The sequence below is a fragment of the Lissotriton helveticus genome, chromosome 6, assembly GCF_964261635.1.
Source record: "Lissotriton helveticus chromosome 6, aLisHel1.1, whole genome shotgun sequence".
Taxonomy (NCBI): domain Eukaryota; kingdom Metazoa; phylum Chordata; class Amphibia; order Caudata; family Salamandridae; genus Lissotriton; species Lissotriton helveticus.
The window spans coordinates 324879054-324896018 of record NC_136067.1 but is presented as its reverse complement, the minus strand read 5'-3'; positions in this window follow the sequence as shown (position 1 = coordinate 324896018).

Sequence of the window (16965 nt, the reverse complement as noted above, 5' to 3'; positions counted from 1 at the left end):
TGTTATTTCCTTGTGCTCTGAAGCTTTTAAAAACTGTGTATTACAAAGATGTCCGCCGTTTTGGTGCTTACTATCGGCATGGGCTTTTTCTCTTTTCACTGTTTCTTTCATTTAGTCCATTTTCCCTTTCTTGTCTCAGATTGGCCTCAGTTATAGGCTCCTTCTTCTCTGTTTAGACCCTAGTTGTCCTTTTTCCCTTTCTTGCCTCTAGGTTGTTTACTTTCTGCAGAGCGAGGAAGGACTACTTGTGTCTCAAGCGGCCGCCCTTTTAAAGTCAGGCGCGCCGCTTCCAATGTTGCCACGATGGTTTTCTTTCTGTTTTATTCCTCGTTTACGTCCTCCCAGCTATGCCTCTTACCCTCGGGTTCCTACCATCTCATGTAGGTCTCGCCGTCGCTCAACCTCCTCCACTCCCGCTCACCGCCTCGGCCACCTCCGCGATTGGCCGTGTTCTCTCCTCACTGAGTTCCTGATGCGTGGGGCGTGCCGGGCCGTGTTTGGTATGTGTGCGCTCGTGAGGTTGAATGCTACAAGATGATGTATGCGGCATGCGTGTGACTAGAAGGGAAGGGCCACTTCTAGACCTTGGTGTGTGTGTGCAGTAGGTGTGCTGGCGCCTGATTGGCTGAAGCCGGCTGGGCCTTCCCCCACCAGGCTGGCCCCACCCCCCTGGGGTGCGTCCAGTGTCCCTGGCCTGGCCAGTACCAAGAAATTCCTTATAACCAGTTCCAGCTGGTTCTCTCCCTGCCTGCCCCTTTGGGAGACAAAGGGAGCTCCTGTATAAAAGGAGGTTGGGCCCTCTTCTCTCTCTCTTCTTCTTCCTGCTTGGGACCCTGCCTGGGTCGTGCTGCTGCTTGGGCTCAGGGAAGGGCGGGCCTCCCTGGGCCCTGCTCTGCTCCTGAACTACAGACTCCCTGGAGCTCCTATGGATTCTGCTTTCCATGCCACTCGCCCGTGGGATCGCTTCCCTGCGGTCCTAGCGCCCTAGGGCGCTTCATCTAGGCTCCTAGCGCTCGGGAGCGCTCTCCTGCTGGCCTAGCGCCTTGGGGCGCTTCATTCATGCCCTCGCGCTGGGAGCACTATATTCAACCAGACCGGCGTCTGCCCCGTGCTACCGAGGGTCTACAACCCCAGCGAGTGCCTACCTCGCTTTATGTCCTGCCCTTGTGCCTTACGAGGAAGCCTACTCCTCGTCGATTTCCCCCCGAGCTCACCGCCGCCGCCCGGGACCCTCGTGACGTCATCGCCGGGCCGCGCTGGTGTTGGGCGCCGGCCCGGGATTCCCCTGTCACGTGGTCCCCCAGGCCGCGCCGTGATTGGCTGCTGGCCCGAGGGAAGGAGAGAGGCCGGCCGAGGAAGAGCGACGAAGCAGGAGCGGCGGGAGCCTACTCCGCGCTCCTGCAAGACCCCCGTGAAGCTACTGATCCCCCCCCCCGGGGCCCCCGAGAGAGAGAGAGCCCCGGAGCACACGACGGAGGCTGGCGCAGCCAAGGAGACCGGCGCAACAGACCCGGTGAGTGCAGCGGAGGGGAGGGGGCGTCGGGGCACATTGCCGGTGCTCGCCCCGCCCCTCCAACAACCCGCCTGTTGTGCCTCGAGGCCCGGAGGGCCCCCAGTGATGCCGGGTCCCCCGAGGGGGGCCCCGCCTGCCCACAGTTCTCTCTCTGAGCCCCGAGAGGCTCCACCATGTGCGCCCCTGTCTCTCTGAGCCCCGAGAGGCTCCACCATGTGCGCCCCTGTCTCCCTGAGCCCGAGAGGCTCCACCGTGACCCTTTGTTTACCGAGCCTGCGAGAGGCTCCACCACGTGCCCCCCTGTCTTCCTGAGCCCCGAGAGGCTCCACCACGTGCCCCCCTGTCTTCCTGAGCCCGAGAGGCTCCAGCTGTAATCCCTGAGCCCCGAGAGGCTCCACCACGTGTCCCTGACCCTGCGGAGCCTGCGAGAGGCTCCACCATCGCCCCCCTGTCCCCCTGAGCCTGCAAGGCTCCGTCCAAGTCCCTCAGCGGCCCAGCACTTCGTGGGCCACTGCCACGTTTGGGTTTGCCCCGGGCCCCTTTCAGGCCACTTTGGACATCAAGACTCTAAGGCGCCCTTGCCCCAGGAAGGTCATCTGGCCTAGGGGGTGCTACGGACTAATATCAATGTGATGCTGAGAATTATTATGTGTTGCCCTGCTGATGGGGGGCCTCTGTTGTGTTATGTACCTTGTCCTTTCCCTCCTGAATACCCGATGTCTCATGTATGTGATCCCTGGTCAGAGTGAGTTCTACTGCTAGTTCTAGGAAGCTCCCAGGAGATATGTGTTCTAATGCCAGTTCCATCAGATGCGTACCACTGGCAGTGGTCCCTTGGCCCTGCCCTGTACCTTTTCCCTGGTAACCCCTGCCGTGCCTTGAGCACCTTGTAAAGTGTATGTTCCTATGTGTCCTGTCTAATACAAAGACTATTTTCATATATACTTCGTGTGGAGTTCCTTTTGTGGGAGGCCTGGGTTGTTGCTGTTGGTGGGTGCGTGCGCAAATGCTTCACACATGTCCTCCGAGATAGGCCCGACTGCCCGCGCCGCATTACCTAGAGGGCGAGCAGGGGTCGACTTTATATAGGAGTGGCGGTCTCTGACTGGCTGTGGCGCAAGCCCTGGCCGGCCGGGGGTCCCATTTCCTACAATGCACAAGTGTGGTAGCCCCTTTCTATCATCATGTATGATGCGGTTGTTTTAGGTGGTGGAATAAAAATTCCTTCTCTTGTTTGAACTGGTTTATCCTTTTTGAAATAATTCTTAATTCTCTGCAAAAAATACATTTTTCTCTTTCCCCGTACATGATATATGTCCTTCCTCTAATACTTTGTTCACGGGCAAACCCTAGATATTTTCTATCTGGGCGATTTCCTATAAATGCTTGATCTAAATGCCACATATAATCAACGTTGTCTATTTATTCTGAAAATTCTATTTATAAATTGTTTACTTTGCAAAAATGCTTCTCTAATACCAGCGCGTCTTTTATTTTCAGTGACCAATCAGCAATTAATTTATAAACTTTGTTAACCAATGCTTGTGCAGCTTTTCTGTGACGTGAGTTTTGCTCTCGGCACTCACCCCTCCTTTACAATTTTATCATGACTGCACACCCGCTGTCTCAACGAATCCCAGCGCGGCTCTTTGTCACGTCAGTGCAGCACCCGCGACTGACCCCTCCTTTGCAAGGTAATACGACAATTCAATTTCTTTTCAATTTAAATGTCCATTTTATTAATTAACAACACAAAAACATTCGCTATTGTGCCTTATTGACTAAATTCAAAGAATAGACAATTTCTTTCACTGCCAGTAAAACTTTTCAGTTTACTCTTCACACACTACGAGTGAAACCTCTTCTGCTTACTCTTCACGCAAGCAAAAAGCACCTGCTGCTTCTTCAGACTTACTCTTTCTAGGTGATATTAGGCCAAAGTTTCACCAGCGAACTCCTTTGCTATCAATTATTCTTACTATTACACCAGAAAAATAATCCCTACTAGCGCTTCAAGTTTTACCTAACTTTACGCACTTACTTCATCAAGGCAAGTAACCCCACTGCAGTGTGGCTTCCATTTACCACCCGCTATTCAATATCCCCGGGGATCTCCAAAGCAACATATAACAATACAAACGGGTTTTGGCTAATACATATAATCAATAAAATGAATACACAACTAACTACCTATCTTAACTAAACCTAACCATCTTGCTGCTACCAAAGAAATACTGATGGCGTGGGGTTACCAGCTCAGTTTACCATACTCACCTGGGCCCATAAACATTCACACTTTGAACCGGTAATCCAACTTTTATCTTACTGCCTATCAGAATTTTATTCACCTTTTAGGACTGATCCCTATTCACTATGACTTACCAAATCCTTGTCACTTGTACTTAAAGTCCTAAATCTAGTGGATCAAAAGGAGTTAGAATAATAGGTAGAAAAAAACAGTTATCTTCATGAAATAACCACAGACTGGGGTAAGTTTTAAACAGTTTATGTATGCAATTTTTTATTTGTCAGTTGCCAAAGTAGTGAAATAAGGGACTTTGCAAGTAAGAACACAACTATTAAAGCATAAATCTTGCAGGACTTTAAGAAAATACCTCAAGACATTGGTACCTGGGGAGGGTGAGAAAGGGAAAACGGCACAAGGACATACCTCTCAGATTATATTTACCTAGAATGGTGCAAAGACCAACCCTGGCCACGGACTGGGACAAGAAAAGGACTCCCGACTAATCAGGTGTCAACAGGACAGGACAGGTGCAGGACAGGACAGGCCACCTCCGCTAAGTGCAACACCAGCATCACACCCCTCTCTCCGGCTACTCTCGGGCCCTGATAGGGTAAATAGAATCTTCTCCTTCAGCAATTTCCCGATTCTTCTGTCAAAGTGCTTGACCAGCACTTTGCTCTCGATTCTCCTTCAGCATACGTTGGGTCAGTGACAAGTCTGTGACAAGTTGGACAATCTAACTAACTAAGCCTACCTTAGTTATACCATTTCCAGGGATGTGTACCACCCCCCAATGTTGCAAATTCGTGTATTCCCTTGTTTGATTGGTCAGAAAGACGAGGAGATGTCATCACACCATACAAGTATGAAGTCATTTTCATTCAATGTAATTGATCAATATTCCTGCCCAGAATTTACTTTCCCATGAATTAATTCCACCCAGCAATATTATTTCATTATAATATACAATGTTTAACAAATTTGCAAGTTGTCTTCCTTTTCCCAGGTCGTGGGGTGAGATTCCCAGGCACATCGCGGTTATGACAGTCTTTGGCAAGGTTTCAATTCCACTGCTCGAGGTCTCTCAGTGTTCCCAGCACATGCGCAGAGTGATTTCAATATGGCAATTCAAGTCACCCTTCAGGCCCAAATACGAGATAATAAAGAAGTCAAAGAGAGACCCATCAGAAAACAAAAATAAATGAAAGGACTGTATACCACTTACTTTTACTCTAACCCCATTACATTATTTTAACTAAAGCATTAATGATTAAGCAGAACATACAAGTTTTAGTTCAAGCAGGAGCGTGTGCATTAGTATGTGAAACATGAAGCGGCCATCTTTGTCACCAGTGCGCAGCTGCAAAGAGTTCCCACCAAAAGCACAGATACGTCACACTATGTAGATGTAGTAGACGCATGCGCAGAAAGATTCCCGTGTTTTCGGAGGCCATATTAGGACACCTGGGTTACTGTTAGTAAAGGCACATATGAAAGCTTCACCTAGATACTAGAAATGTCATGAAATATAATTATTAGTAAAACAAAACATGTTAATTATTAAGTTACATGTTATTTCAAGAGGATTTAATATGAACAAGTTTCTGTACACATGAAAACTTGCAACACCCAGTCTCTCGCTAGTAGCCAAGTCTCTTGGATTCTCACTTGATAGCTCTTCGAACGTCTCTAATATGTTTGTGGATAAGATTACATGGTAACATGTGTGGCTCCTGACCTCTGCCCCTTCTTTGGTTCTACTCATGAATCCTCTTCAACCTTCCATTGGTTGAGATTCTCTTCCTCTCAGTACCAACATTGCATTGGCGAGATCACAGGTGCTTTAGCACCGCCTTACTCCAATATCTTCTCCACATCAGCAATCATGCATATGTTCGTCCTACAGACGAAGGCTCAATGAAACAGATAAAACTGAATAATGGAGCTTTGATTGGGCAACCTCTTCTGTAATAAGGGTGGTTGAAACAAAATAATGCTAGCATGTTCTAGTGCACCAGCGAACTTTAAGTGGGAGTACATGCAAGCCTACGTTAACCCGGGTATATGAGCTGTATTGAGACTAGAGTTCCCTGTATTTACTTGAATATAGAGCAAAAGTACAATTAGCCTCTATGATAGATCTTTTCATGAACAATGCATACTCTGGACGTATATTCACATGCATTTCCTTTAGATTATGGTAACAAAAATCAGATACCATGGGGAATAACCCGATTTTCTCATTAGATCAATGAATTCATAAGCCTCCATCACATTGCGCATAAAATCACATCCATTCATAATATTGCACAGGCCTTGTATTCATTTTGCAAATAAGGGTTTCTGAAATGTGGTAAATGTTTGTGGTACACCAGTGTTACTCCTCCTTTGACAGTTACTCCTTTGCAAGCACTGCAATCATTTCCCTCACATCGTCAACATTTTGAATTCATATGGCGTCATAAAGCATATATGACATCATCAAAACCATAGGAATGGTCCAAAGATCAAACATCAAAAGCCTTGACTTATTTCACTTTTTCCAGCATTCGACAGGTGTAAAGAACGAATAAGCTGCCCTAAGTCCAGTAGTCAGAATATTATATTATGCACATTTTCCTTATAAGGCACTGTAAAATCCAGATGCACGGAGCAAGATTGGTCTTCACAAAATCCTATTGATTAATTTGAAAGCAAGGCTCTGTTTATGAGAAAAGGTCCTGCCAGGGAAGTCTTGGAAGGATTTTGTTTCATAGAATTCGATGGCCCTTAAAGAGTAAGAGCATGTTTGCAAGAAGGCGGGACAAATAGGCTTGCAGATATTAGTGTTTGCATATTGAGGTTAAACCAGTACCCTATGAAGGAATGATCAATGCACCAGAACGGGACAGAGGGTGCCTGATTTGAGCAGCACGTAGAATATCAATGAAACCAAGAGAGCATGAAGCTTGTCCCCACCATCATACCCCAAACAAATATATTTCATTGATAAGCCAAAAAGCGCTACAACATAAAATATGGTACACAACAATGGCAACATCCACTGACAACTCATACCTAGACTGCATTTATGCAATCCTGACAATTTGGCATTTGAACATGGATGTTCACAACTTTGAACACACAAATAATAAAAACATTGTGATTGCTAAACAAGTTGGACTATGTCTTAAAATTTCCAGTCCGTGAGCCAGTTTACATGATACTAGGATAAAATCAATTGTCGTACTGATCTCTCCACCCACAAACATATACTCAAAAGGGGTATGTGGTACACTAATCTCACTGGCAAATACCAAATTATATTTAAACAGTAAATTGTTTATTGTTCTTTGGAACCTATCATGGCAGAAATGGGTTACATCTTGGTCTGTACTATCAACATACAAACGTCTCCTACTGGAAATGGGCAATGATGTATATTAAAATTGCCTCCCCATATTACATAATTTCCTACTCCTCCAACCAGGCTGATAGCATTTAATTCTCTTCCTAGATTCTCACTCCCAAGCTATCTTTCTCAGTATTGGGAACAATATTGTAGAGATTAAATATATGGAAACATACATTCATCGACATTTTAAGGCTGATGGCCTGAAAGTAAGGAGAATCCAGCTTTTTTCCACCTGCTTCCCCCTAAATCAGGGTATAGACATAGATAACTAGGCCCTTGTTTGCTCTCCCCAGCATGGATAGAGTAGCCGGTTGTATTGAATGCAATGTATATGAGGACACTCAATTGTCCATGTTTCCTGAAAACAAAGAATTTTGAACTTGCTCACAAAGGTTCACCCGCAACATTCCCAAAAGGCATATCATACTTGTAAACATGTCCATAGATCACATCGTGTTTGCTTAAATGAAAATACCTTACATTAACAGACTGTGCATTTAATGGTACTTTTCCCTCATCCAAAGATGTATCAATAGTTAAAACTGTGCCCGCAGTAGTGTGGAGAAATTCCAAGTTAGCCAAATCAGGATGCCTCTGCTCTTCCCCCATAAACAATGGTAATATAGGTCTGTGATCAATATCATGAGCCATGAGTCATTCAGGATCATCAATTGTTTGCAACAGTGAGAAATGATTCATAGTCGAAATGTTACAATCATTGATTGCCATTTATCGCCCTCCTTCAAATTCTCGGTTATGGCCTGGTCCTCTACATCTTTCAACCTTGTTAAAACGGCCCAATGGCACAGAAGTAATCCTGGACACGGAAGGACTAACCACATTTGTACTATTCAAGATTGCTGTTACCAATTTAGGTAACCTGAAACTCACAATAATACAATCACCCAAATCATTCCTAAATACTCTGCCCACCCAGTTTACTCTGTGACCCATAATTATATTGTTGAAAGGTGCCTTGTTAGTAGATAGAGATTTAAACATTGGTCTGTGGTTGATCTGTTGGCTCTAAAACCATACTGGACGTCAGAGATGATACACTGGTCCTCGGCCCAAATCATCAGGCGGCTAAGGACTACACGTCCCAGGATTTTGCCAGTAACATCTATGAGGGAATTTGGGTGGTAACATTGGGGATTATCTTTGTTGCATTTTTTAAAAATGGGCACTATAGTAGCTGAGGACCATGAGCGGGGGAGCCCTGTAGCTACGGCGGTATTTAGTATTCTTGTTAAAATTGGAGCCCACAAATCCACTTTACTTAGGTAAAGGTCCGGCGGGATCCCATCCGGTCCTGGTGTCTTGTTTTTGGCAAGGCCCTGGATACCCACAGTGACCTCCTCTAGAGAGAATTCCAATGTTACATTCCATTGCCCGGCTCTCTCGCCCTTATCTGAATGCCCCTCATGCCTCCGATTGTAGAGGCCGGAAAAGTGCACCACCCACTGCTCCGGGAGGACATTGGAGCCAATCTGTGGGCTATTAGCCTCTTGGAAACAAGGATTGTTGATTATACTCCAGAAGGCAGTTAAGTCCTTCCTTTCCGCGGCTCCTCTTAAGTCCTTCCAAGTTTGAATTTGGAGTGTCCTTTTCCGTCTATTTAGTTCCTGTTTATATTGTTACCTACATTGCATGACCCTTAGTTTATCTCTTGGGTCACACTTCAGGACGGCCCTCAACTTTCTTTGTGCTAGAGAGTAGGATTTGTATGTTGCAGATTATCCTGGAGGGCAACGGTAGAAAGATTGAATTTAGATTTTGAAATCCCTCTTGCTCCCAAATGTCTATTGTGTCCTGTAATAGAACCATCAACTGTGCAAAAATCTCTCTTTGCGTCCTTGGACATATCTGTAGATGCTATCAATTAATTATGTTATGTTATGTTATGTTATTTAAAATTTATAAAGCGCGCATACGCCCAAAAGCTTCTTGGCGCTGAAGAGAGATAAAAAAAACATAACAGAAGGATACCAAAAGAGAGTCACTATTTCAAATAGGCCTGTGTAAAAAGAAAAGTCTTAAATGCCTTCCTAAAAGCAAGAAGATCCTTACTCTGTCTAAGAGTCAAAGGCAGGGAGTTCCACAAAGAGGCAGCTAGAAAATGAAAACAGCTACCTCCCTGTCGTTTTTTCTTAAACCGGGGTACCTCAAGTAAATCTTTGTGAGCTGATCTCAAGCTGCGTGAGGGACTGTATCTCCCGATCAATTGTCTGATAAACATTGGGCCCTTGCCATGTAAAGCCTTGAAAATAATACAACCAGCTTTAAATGTGGCTCTCTGTGCCACAGGTAACCAGTGTAAATTCTCTAGCCCTGATTTAATCGATTCCCATCTGGGTACCTTACAGATCAGTCTGGCAGCTTGATTCTGCAGGTATTGCAGTCTTCTGAGTTGACCAACCGGTAAACCTAGATAGAGACTATTTGAGAAATCAATATGGGAAAGAACTAGGGCAGTGACTACCTGAATTAAAGCAGAGTAAGTAAGGAGGTGTGCAATTTTTCTTATTTTCCTTAATTGAAAAAATCCAGAAGAAACTACAGTTCCAATCTGAGATTTTAAGGCAAGGTCCTCATTGATGGTCACTCCCAAACTCTTTACTGTTTGGGATTTTTTTGGGGGGAGACCCATGTCGGAAGGCCAAAAGTGTGGGCTCCAACTAATCTCGCTCTTCCCAGGCAAGATCAGTTCAGTTTTCCCCGGATTTAATTTAAGGTGGTTTAAAGACATCCAACTCTGAATGAAGATCATGGTTGCCTGGAAATTCTCTGCAGCATTAGTTGAGTTTAATACAAAAACTAACTGCAGATCGTCTGCATAATTATATACAGTAACTCCTAGGTGTGTTATCATCTTTTATGCTATGAGTCACTCATGGCGCACTGAATTTTAACTTCCTTCATCAGTTCTAAGTCATTGGTAGCAATATTTCCGACAATCTGAAATCTGAAAAGAAGATAATCTTATACATTTTTAAATAACGCCTCTATTCTCTTTAAAATATCTATGGAGCTGTCTGCAGCTGAACCAGGTCTGTTTAAGACTGATATATGATTCTTTCTGACTGCTCAAGTTGTGGTGTTCTTATCAGATACTGAAGAACCCTCCATGATTGCTTCAGGGTTTTTATCTGTGGTGTTGACCGCTGTTTTCCTTTTCTTTTTGGTGGTGGAGTAGACTCCGAAATACTATTTGTAGGACTTTCAATTATGAGTCCTTGCTGTTAGACTATAGTGGTGACAGTGATGATATAGAAGAAGGTGAGTCGCGTAATGATGAAGTTATTTCGGGAGTTTGGGGTTCTCAGGAAAAAGGGGCGGTGGGGCAACTAACAGAAAGGAGTTTGGAAATTGTTGCTTTTTAGAAGTCAAGTGCTGTCGGGAAGAGTACCACAATGGCACCCATGAGTTCCGGGGGGATGTGCCCTGATGGGCAGGACGGGAGGACACCAACTGTGAAAAGATATGGGCCCCTTCTGGTCAGTTTGGGATGTGAGTTGAGGCACGGCAGGGAGGATTTCTGCAGTATCTGTGGGAGTTGGGGACGGGGTTATTTCCTAGGGGTTCAAGTAATAATTTGATGACCCTCCTCTGGGGTGAAGGGGGTCAGTCGCCATTAGACAAAAAAATGGGTTAAGTTTAAAGTGTGATAAAGAAAATGAATATGATGACAAAGACAAAGATCTGAAAGAGGGCGGGTATAATTGGACTTCAGCCTTTCTTATCTTTGCCACTATTCATTGTGAAAAAGATGGAGATAGGGCCATTGCTATATATAGGTTTATGGACATTTTGTGCGAGGCCCAGATGCATTTTAGGGTTTTTGCCAGGTTGAGGTATAATGAGAATTTAGGGTTTGACTGAGTCTTAACCTGAATAAACCATGGGGTTATTTTGATCAGGAGTTGTGGCTTCAATGGATGCCTTCTACTCAGCCACCAGTCACTACTCATACAGCAGGCGGTTTGCTCACAACATATCGCCCCTTCATGTCTGTATCAGTAATGTCGGGGGGTCACTGGAGGTTTAGGGCAGGATCTCCCTACTGGAGCTTGTTGGGAATTTAAAAAGGGTTTCTGTTCCAGACAATTTTGCAGATACAAGCATGAGTGCTCCAGGTGTGGTGGGCACCATCCCTTGAAGAAATGTTTGTCCACGGTGGCTTCAGCGGATCAATGGTGACCTGCTAAGGGCAGGGGTCAATAGGGTCAAACCTTCCCAAAAGATACTTATTCCAGTTGATGAATGGTGTTTTCTTTTTTCATATGACTAAATAATTCGTTTGGATGATGATCATTCTTTTTCACCTATGGGAGGGGATGGATAATTTTGCTAGTGATGTTGGTGAGCTTTGAAAGGTTCCATCTAGGTGACATTAGTTTTCTTATATATATTGTGAAGTTTAAGGTGGTTATATAAGTTTTTTAAATTCAAGGGGTAGGTTTGGTTTATCTATGGAACTGTTTGTGTCTCATTCACAGTGGTGAAATTGCATCAAGTTGGTGCTGGGTGTGGAAGAGGATCAGTCACTGGATCTAGAACAGGGCTGGAATTTGGGGAAATTAGAATTTTGGATTTGGTGGAAAAGTTGGTTTCTTTAGGAACATGGAGGTCATATCGCAAGGCTTGGCTGGGGTTGTTGCAGTTAGGTCATGCTGAGGTTGAGGTTGGTGGATGGCAAGTCACGGAGAAGGAGGGTGACATAATTGCCTTTGTTTTGCATTTAATAGATAAGGGGCTTTCACACACCACTATTTTTAGTAAATTAGCAGTTATTTCTTTTTATGGCAAATTGTGGTAGGGTTACGATCCTACCCAGGTCAGTTGGCGAGGAACATATTGTCTGGTTGGGGTAAAGAAATGCCTAAACATGCTAGGAGGGCGCCGGTTACTGTGAGTTTGCTGGGGCGCTTACTAGCTGTTTTATCCAGTTGTTGCTACAGTCCTTTTTAAGTGGTGCTGTTTAGTGGTGTGGACATTTTTTGGGGCCTTTAGAGTTTCCTAACTATTAGGGGGTAGGAGCAGTAGGGGTTAGGTTGTGAAGACATTTCGTGCAGGCACCTCATTTGAGGAATTGGTTGGGGCATTTGAAAACAGACCTTTTGGGAAAAGAGTGTTGGGTTTGGTTGCATCAAGTGCGGGGGTGTGGTGCCCAGTTGACAAATGGCAGGTTTTTTGTAGTTGGTCATCTCGCAGCGTTGGAAGAATATTTTGTCATGTCAATGGTTCTTCGTTTACGGCTAATCAGTTGTTGACAGTTTTGAAGATGGGCTTTAAGCTGGCTAGTTTTGGATGCCAGTTCCTCTTGGACCCATTCATTTCGTATAGGTGCTTCTATGGAAGCAGCTAGGTTGGATTTCCCATGGCATGAGGTTCAGAGGATTGGTAGATGGCGTTCATAAAGTTTTGGGCAATGTATCAGGAAATAAACAAGGGGGGATAATCTTCAGACATTATTCAGTTTTGATATTTCTTTTATAGGTTGTGTTCCAGGCCCTATTGCTGACAAAATGGGATTATAGGAAATTCTTTTATCAGATGGGCTTTGCAATTTTCTGATCAACAGCGTTAGGGCAGACATTTTGGCCTGGCTAACAGCTGTCATAAAATTTTCTGGTGGGGCACGAGTGGCATGCGGGGCATTACTTCCTTTGTTGGCCCAGCTATCATCTTCCTGGGGCTGTGCTGATGTACCTCTTATTAATCTGGGTGAAAACGATCCAGTGTCTCTTCCAAGATTGACCCTTCATCAACAGATGAAGGTGGACTTAAAATTGCTCAACCAGTTATGATCATGAACAACCACTGTATAGACCGAATTTGCACCTAGAAGGGCATTGAAACAAAATGTGTTTGACAAAGCCAGGTGAAAAGTGAACAGGGCAATAAAGGTATTTTGTCAATCTGTGGGGTTTCTGGTTCTGGCCCATTCAAGCATTTGGGAGGAAGGACATTTGTTTCGACCAGATGGGGTGCTCTTGACCAAATTTGGTTATGATTTTTATTGTAAGGAGTTGCAGGAGTTGTTGGCTCGGATGTGGAATGTACAGCCTTGGTGTGTTTGAGGATAGAGTTTGTTTTTTCTGTGGGTGGGGCAGGAAAACACCTTTGAGCGTTTTCCTGGGTGGCAGTAATTTTGGGGGGGAGAGTGTCAGGTTTCAAGTTTCCTACCCCGCAGGCTTCCTGGGATCGCTTTATGACCTGGTGGGCCAAAGCCCTGACTTCAATAGGCCTGGTAGATATGGTCCTGCCCTTTCCACAGCACGGGCTAAGTAGATACTCAATTATTACCTTTTAGTAATTCAAATTAGGATGCACCGCGAAGACCCCAGGCACCATGGGTGTTATCACCTTCAATGCCGATTTCCATTCTTTAAATAGGTCAAATTAGGGTGTACTGTTACCACACCCACCAACAGCTTTGAGGCAGCACAGGCGCAACCACCTTAATGCAGACTTCAATGCAGACCTAGTGCAGACTCACAAACTCCACACCGAAAAGCAGGGAAGGAGAAGGGTGGTCTGTTAGTCCTTTCTGCTGCAAAAGGTGTTTCTTTATGGCATGTTGGGTGTTCCCGGGGGTTATCATGGCCTCAGCCAGTCTCATGCAGGCAGCACATGCCACAAGAGACTGGGTAGGGATAGGCTAGGAGCCAGAAGGTGTGGGGTTAAGGTCAGTGGGCTACCTTAGGCAAGGGGGTGGGGGTTATCCCTTCTTGCGGTATTTCTGTCCTGAGGGAGAGGTCTTCATGAGGGGCTTGTTTTTCTGTCAGTTCACCCAGCCGCCCTTATTAACCATTATGGCATTTCTCAAGATGATTCTTGCCATAGTAGGACAGGCTGTAGTGTCCCTGATGCGCTAATTTGGGGGTAGAGAATCAGGTGCCAGAGCATCCACCCCTCAGGGAGGATGGGGGCAAAGGGAAGGGAACAGGAGCCTGAAGGACATGAGGAGTGTTTTTGGTGAAAATGGTTTGGGTTGGGTGAGAGAGATATTTGTTAATTTTGCAAACCGCAGACTTCCTGGGATCGCTTTATAGTCTCGAGGGTCAAAGCCCTGCCTTCTATAGTCCTTTAAGATGTGGTCCTGCCCTTTCCACAACACAGGCAAAGTAGAGAATCAAGCGTTCCCTCTTTAGTAAGTCTAATTAAGGGTGCACCATGAACACCCCAGGCACCATGGGTGGATTGACCTTCAATGCGGTTTTCCTTTTTTTAAATAGGTCAAAACAGCGTGTACCATGAAGCTGGGAAGGGGAGGGGTGGTTAGTTAGTCTCTAAACACAAGGGGACAAAGTTACCCACAGATGTGGCTGCTGTTTCCGCTCCTTAGATACTACAGAGGGAGTCAAATACTTCTACTCACGTTATGTCCTCTCATCTCAGCTGCTTGCCCTTGTGCTGGCTGCTCTCACCTGCTCTGCTTGCATTCACATCTCTTGCCATTCACGGGCCTCATGGCTTAGGTAAAACAGCCATTGAGTTAAACTCTACTAGCCCCTGCAGCCCCTGGTGTTGTCCTCTCAGCATGCCATCACTATGGATGAGAACGGCAAGAGTGCCATGCACATGAAACAAGCATTTACAATGCAATGGTCTTGTCTTTGTTAAAGTTAGAGCTATTGGCATTGCTCATGACATTATTCTTGTTTATGTTTTGGTTTTAAAACATATAAATAAATGGCATTGTCATTTACAATGCCAATAGTTAATCTCTCGCAAATGCGAGACCTATTGTATTTGCACCTGCACACACACACACAGAGCCACCCATGCACACAGCCAACCACACACAGAGCCACACACACACATAGCCACACACACACAGAGCCACACACACACAGAGCCACACACACACAGAGCCACACAAAGAGCCACCCACACACAGAGCCACCCTCACACAGAGCCACCAACACACACACAGAGCCACACACACAGAGCCACACACACAGAGCCACACACACAGAGCCACACACACAGAGCCACACACAGAGCCACACACACACATAGCCACCCACACACACACAGCCACCCACACACACAGCCACACACACACAGAGCCACCCACACACAGAGCCACACACACACAGAGCAACACACACACACACACACACACACACACAGAGCCACACACACACACAGATCCCCCCCACACACAGAGCCCCCCCACATACACAGAGCCCCCCCCCACACACACACAGAGCCACCCACTCACAGAGCCACCCACACACAGAGCCACCCACACACAGAGCTACCCACACAGAGCCACCCACACACAGAGCCACCCACACACAGAGCCACACACACAGCCCCCCCACACACACAGAGCGCCCCCATACACATGAGCCCCCCACACACACACAGCCCCACACACTCACAGAGCCCCCCACACACACAGAGCCCTGCACACACACACAGAGCGCCCACACACACACACAGAGCCCCGCACACGAACACAGAGCCCCCCCACACACACAGAGCCCCACACACACACACAGAGACAGTCCTGACAATGGCTCTGGAAGGGATGCTTAAAGGCCATAGATTCGTACCTTGGCAGACGCTGGCTGTCCAGAGAGAAAAACAGACCCGTTATCCCAGTATGCAGACACTGGGTGAAGCTGGGTGTCCCTGGATATAATCCAATCTACTCCCAGGTGGTGCGGGGCTTTGGTGCAGGTTACGTCTCCTAGAGAAGATGCTGGGTGCACATGGATAACGGCCCAGGGAGGCGCTGCTGTCCCTCCACTGATTACGGCCTGAAAGTCAAAGCCCTGCCTTCTATAGTCCTTTAAGATGTGGTCCTGCCCTTTCCACAGCACAGGCAAAGTAGAGAATCAAGCGTTCCCTCTTTAGTAAGTCTAATTAAGGGTACACCATGAACACCCCAGGCACCATGAATGCATTGACCTTCAATGCGGTTTTCCTTTTTTTAAATAGGTCAAAACAGCGTGTACCATGAAGCTGGGAAGGGGAGGGGTGGTCGGTTAGTCTCTAAACACAAGGGGACAAAGTTACCCACAGATGTGGCTGCTGTTTCCGCTCCTTAGATACTACAGAGGGAGTCAAATACTTCTACTCACGTTATGTCCTCTCATCTCAGCTGCTTGCCCTTGTGCTGGCTGCTCTCACCTGCTCTGCTTGCATTCACATCTCTTGCCATTCACGGGCCTCATGGCTTAGGTAAAACAGCCATTGAGTTAAACTCTACTAGCCCCTGCAGCCCCTGGTGTTGTCCTCTCAGCATGCCATCACTATGGATGAGAACGGCAAGAGTGCCATGCACATGAAACAAGCATTTATAATGCAATGGTCTTGTCTTTGTTAAAGTTAGAGCTATTGGCATTACTCATGACATTATTTTTGTTTATGTTTTGGTTTTAAAACATATAAATAAATGGCATTGTCATTTACAATACCAATAGCTTAATCTCTTGCAAATGTGAGACCTATTGCATTTGCACCTACACACACACACACAGAGCCACCCATGCACACAGCCAACCACACACAGAGCCACCCACACACAGAGCCACCCACACACAGAGCCACAGACACACAGAGCCACACACACACACAGAGCCACACACAGAGCCACCCACACACAGAGCCACCCTCACACAGAGCCACCAACACACACACAGAGCCACACACACAGAGCCACACACACAGAGCCACACACACAGAGCCACACACAGAGCCACACACACACATAGCCACCCACACACACACACAGCCACACACACACAGAGCCACCCACACACAGAGCCACCCACACACAGAGCCACACAC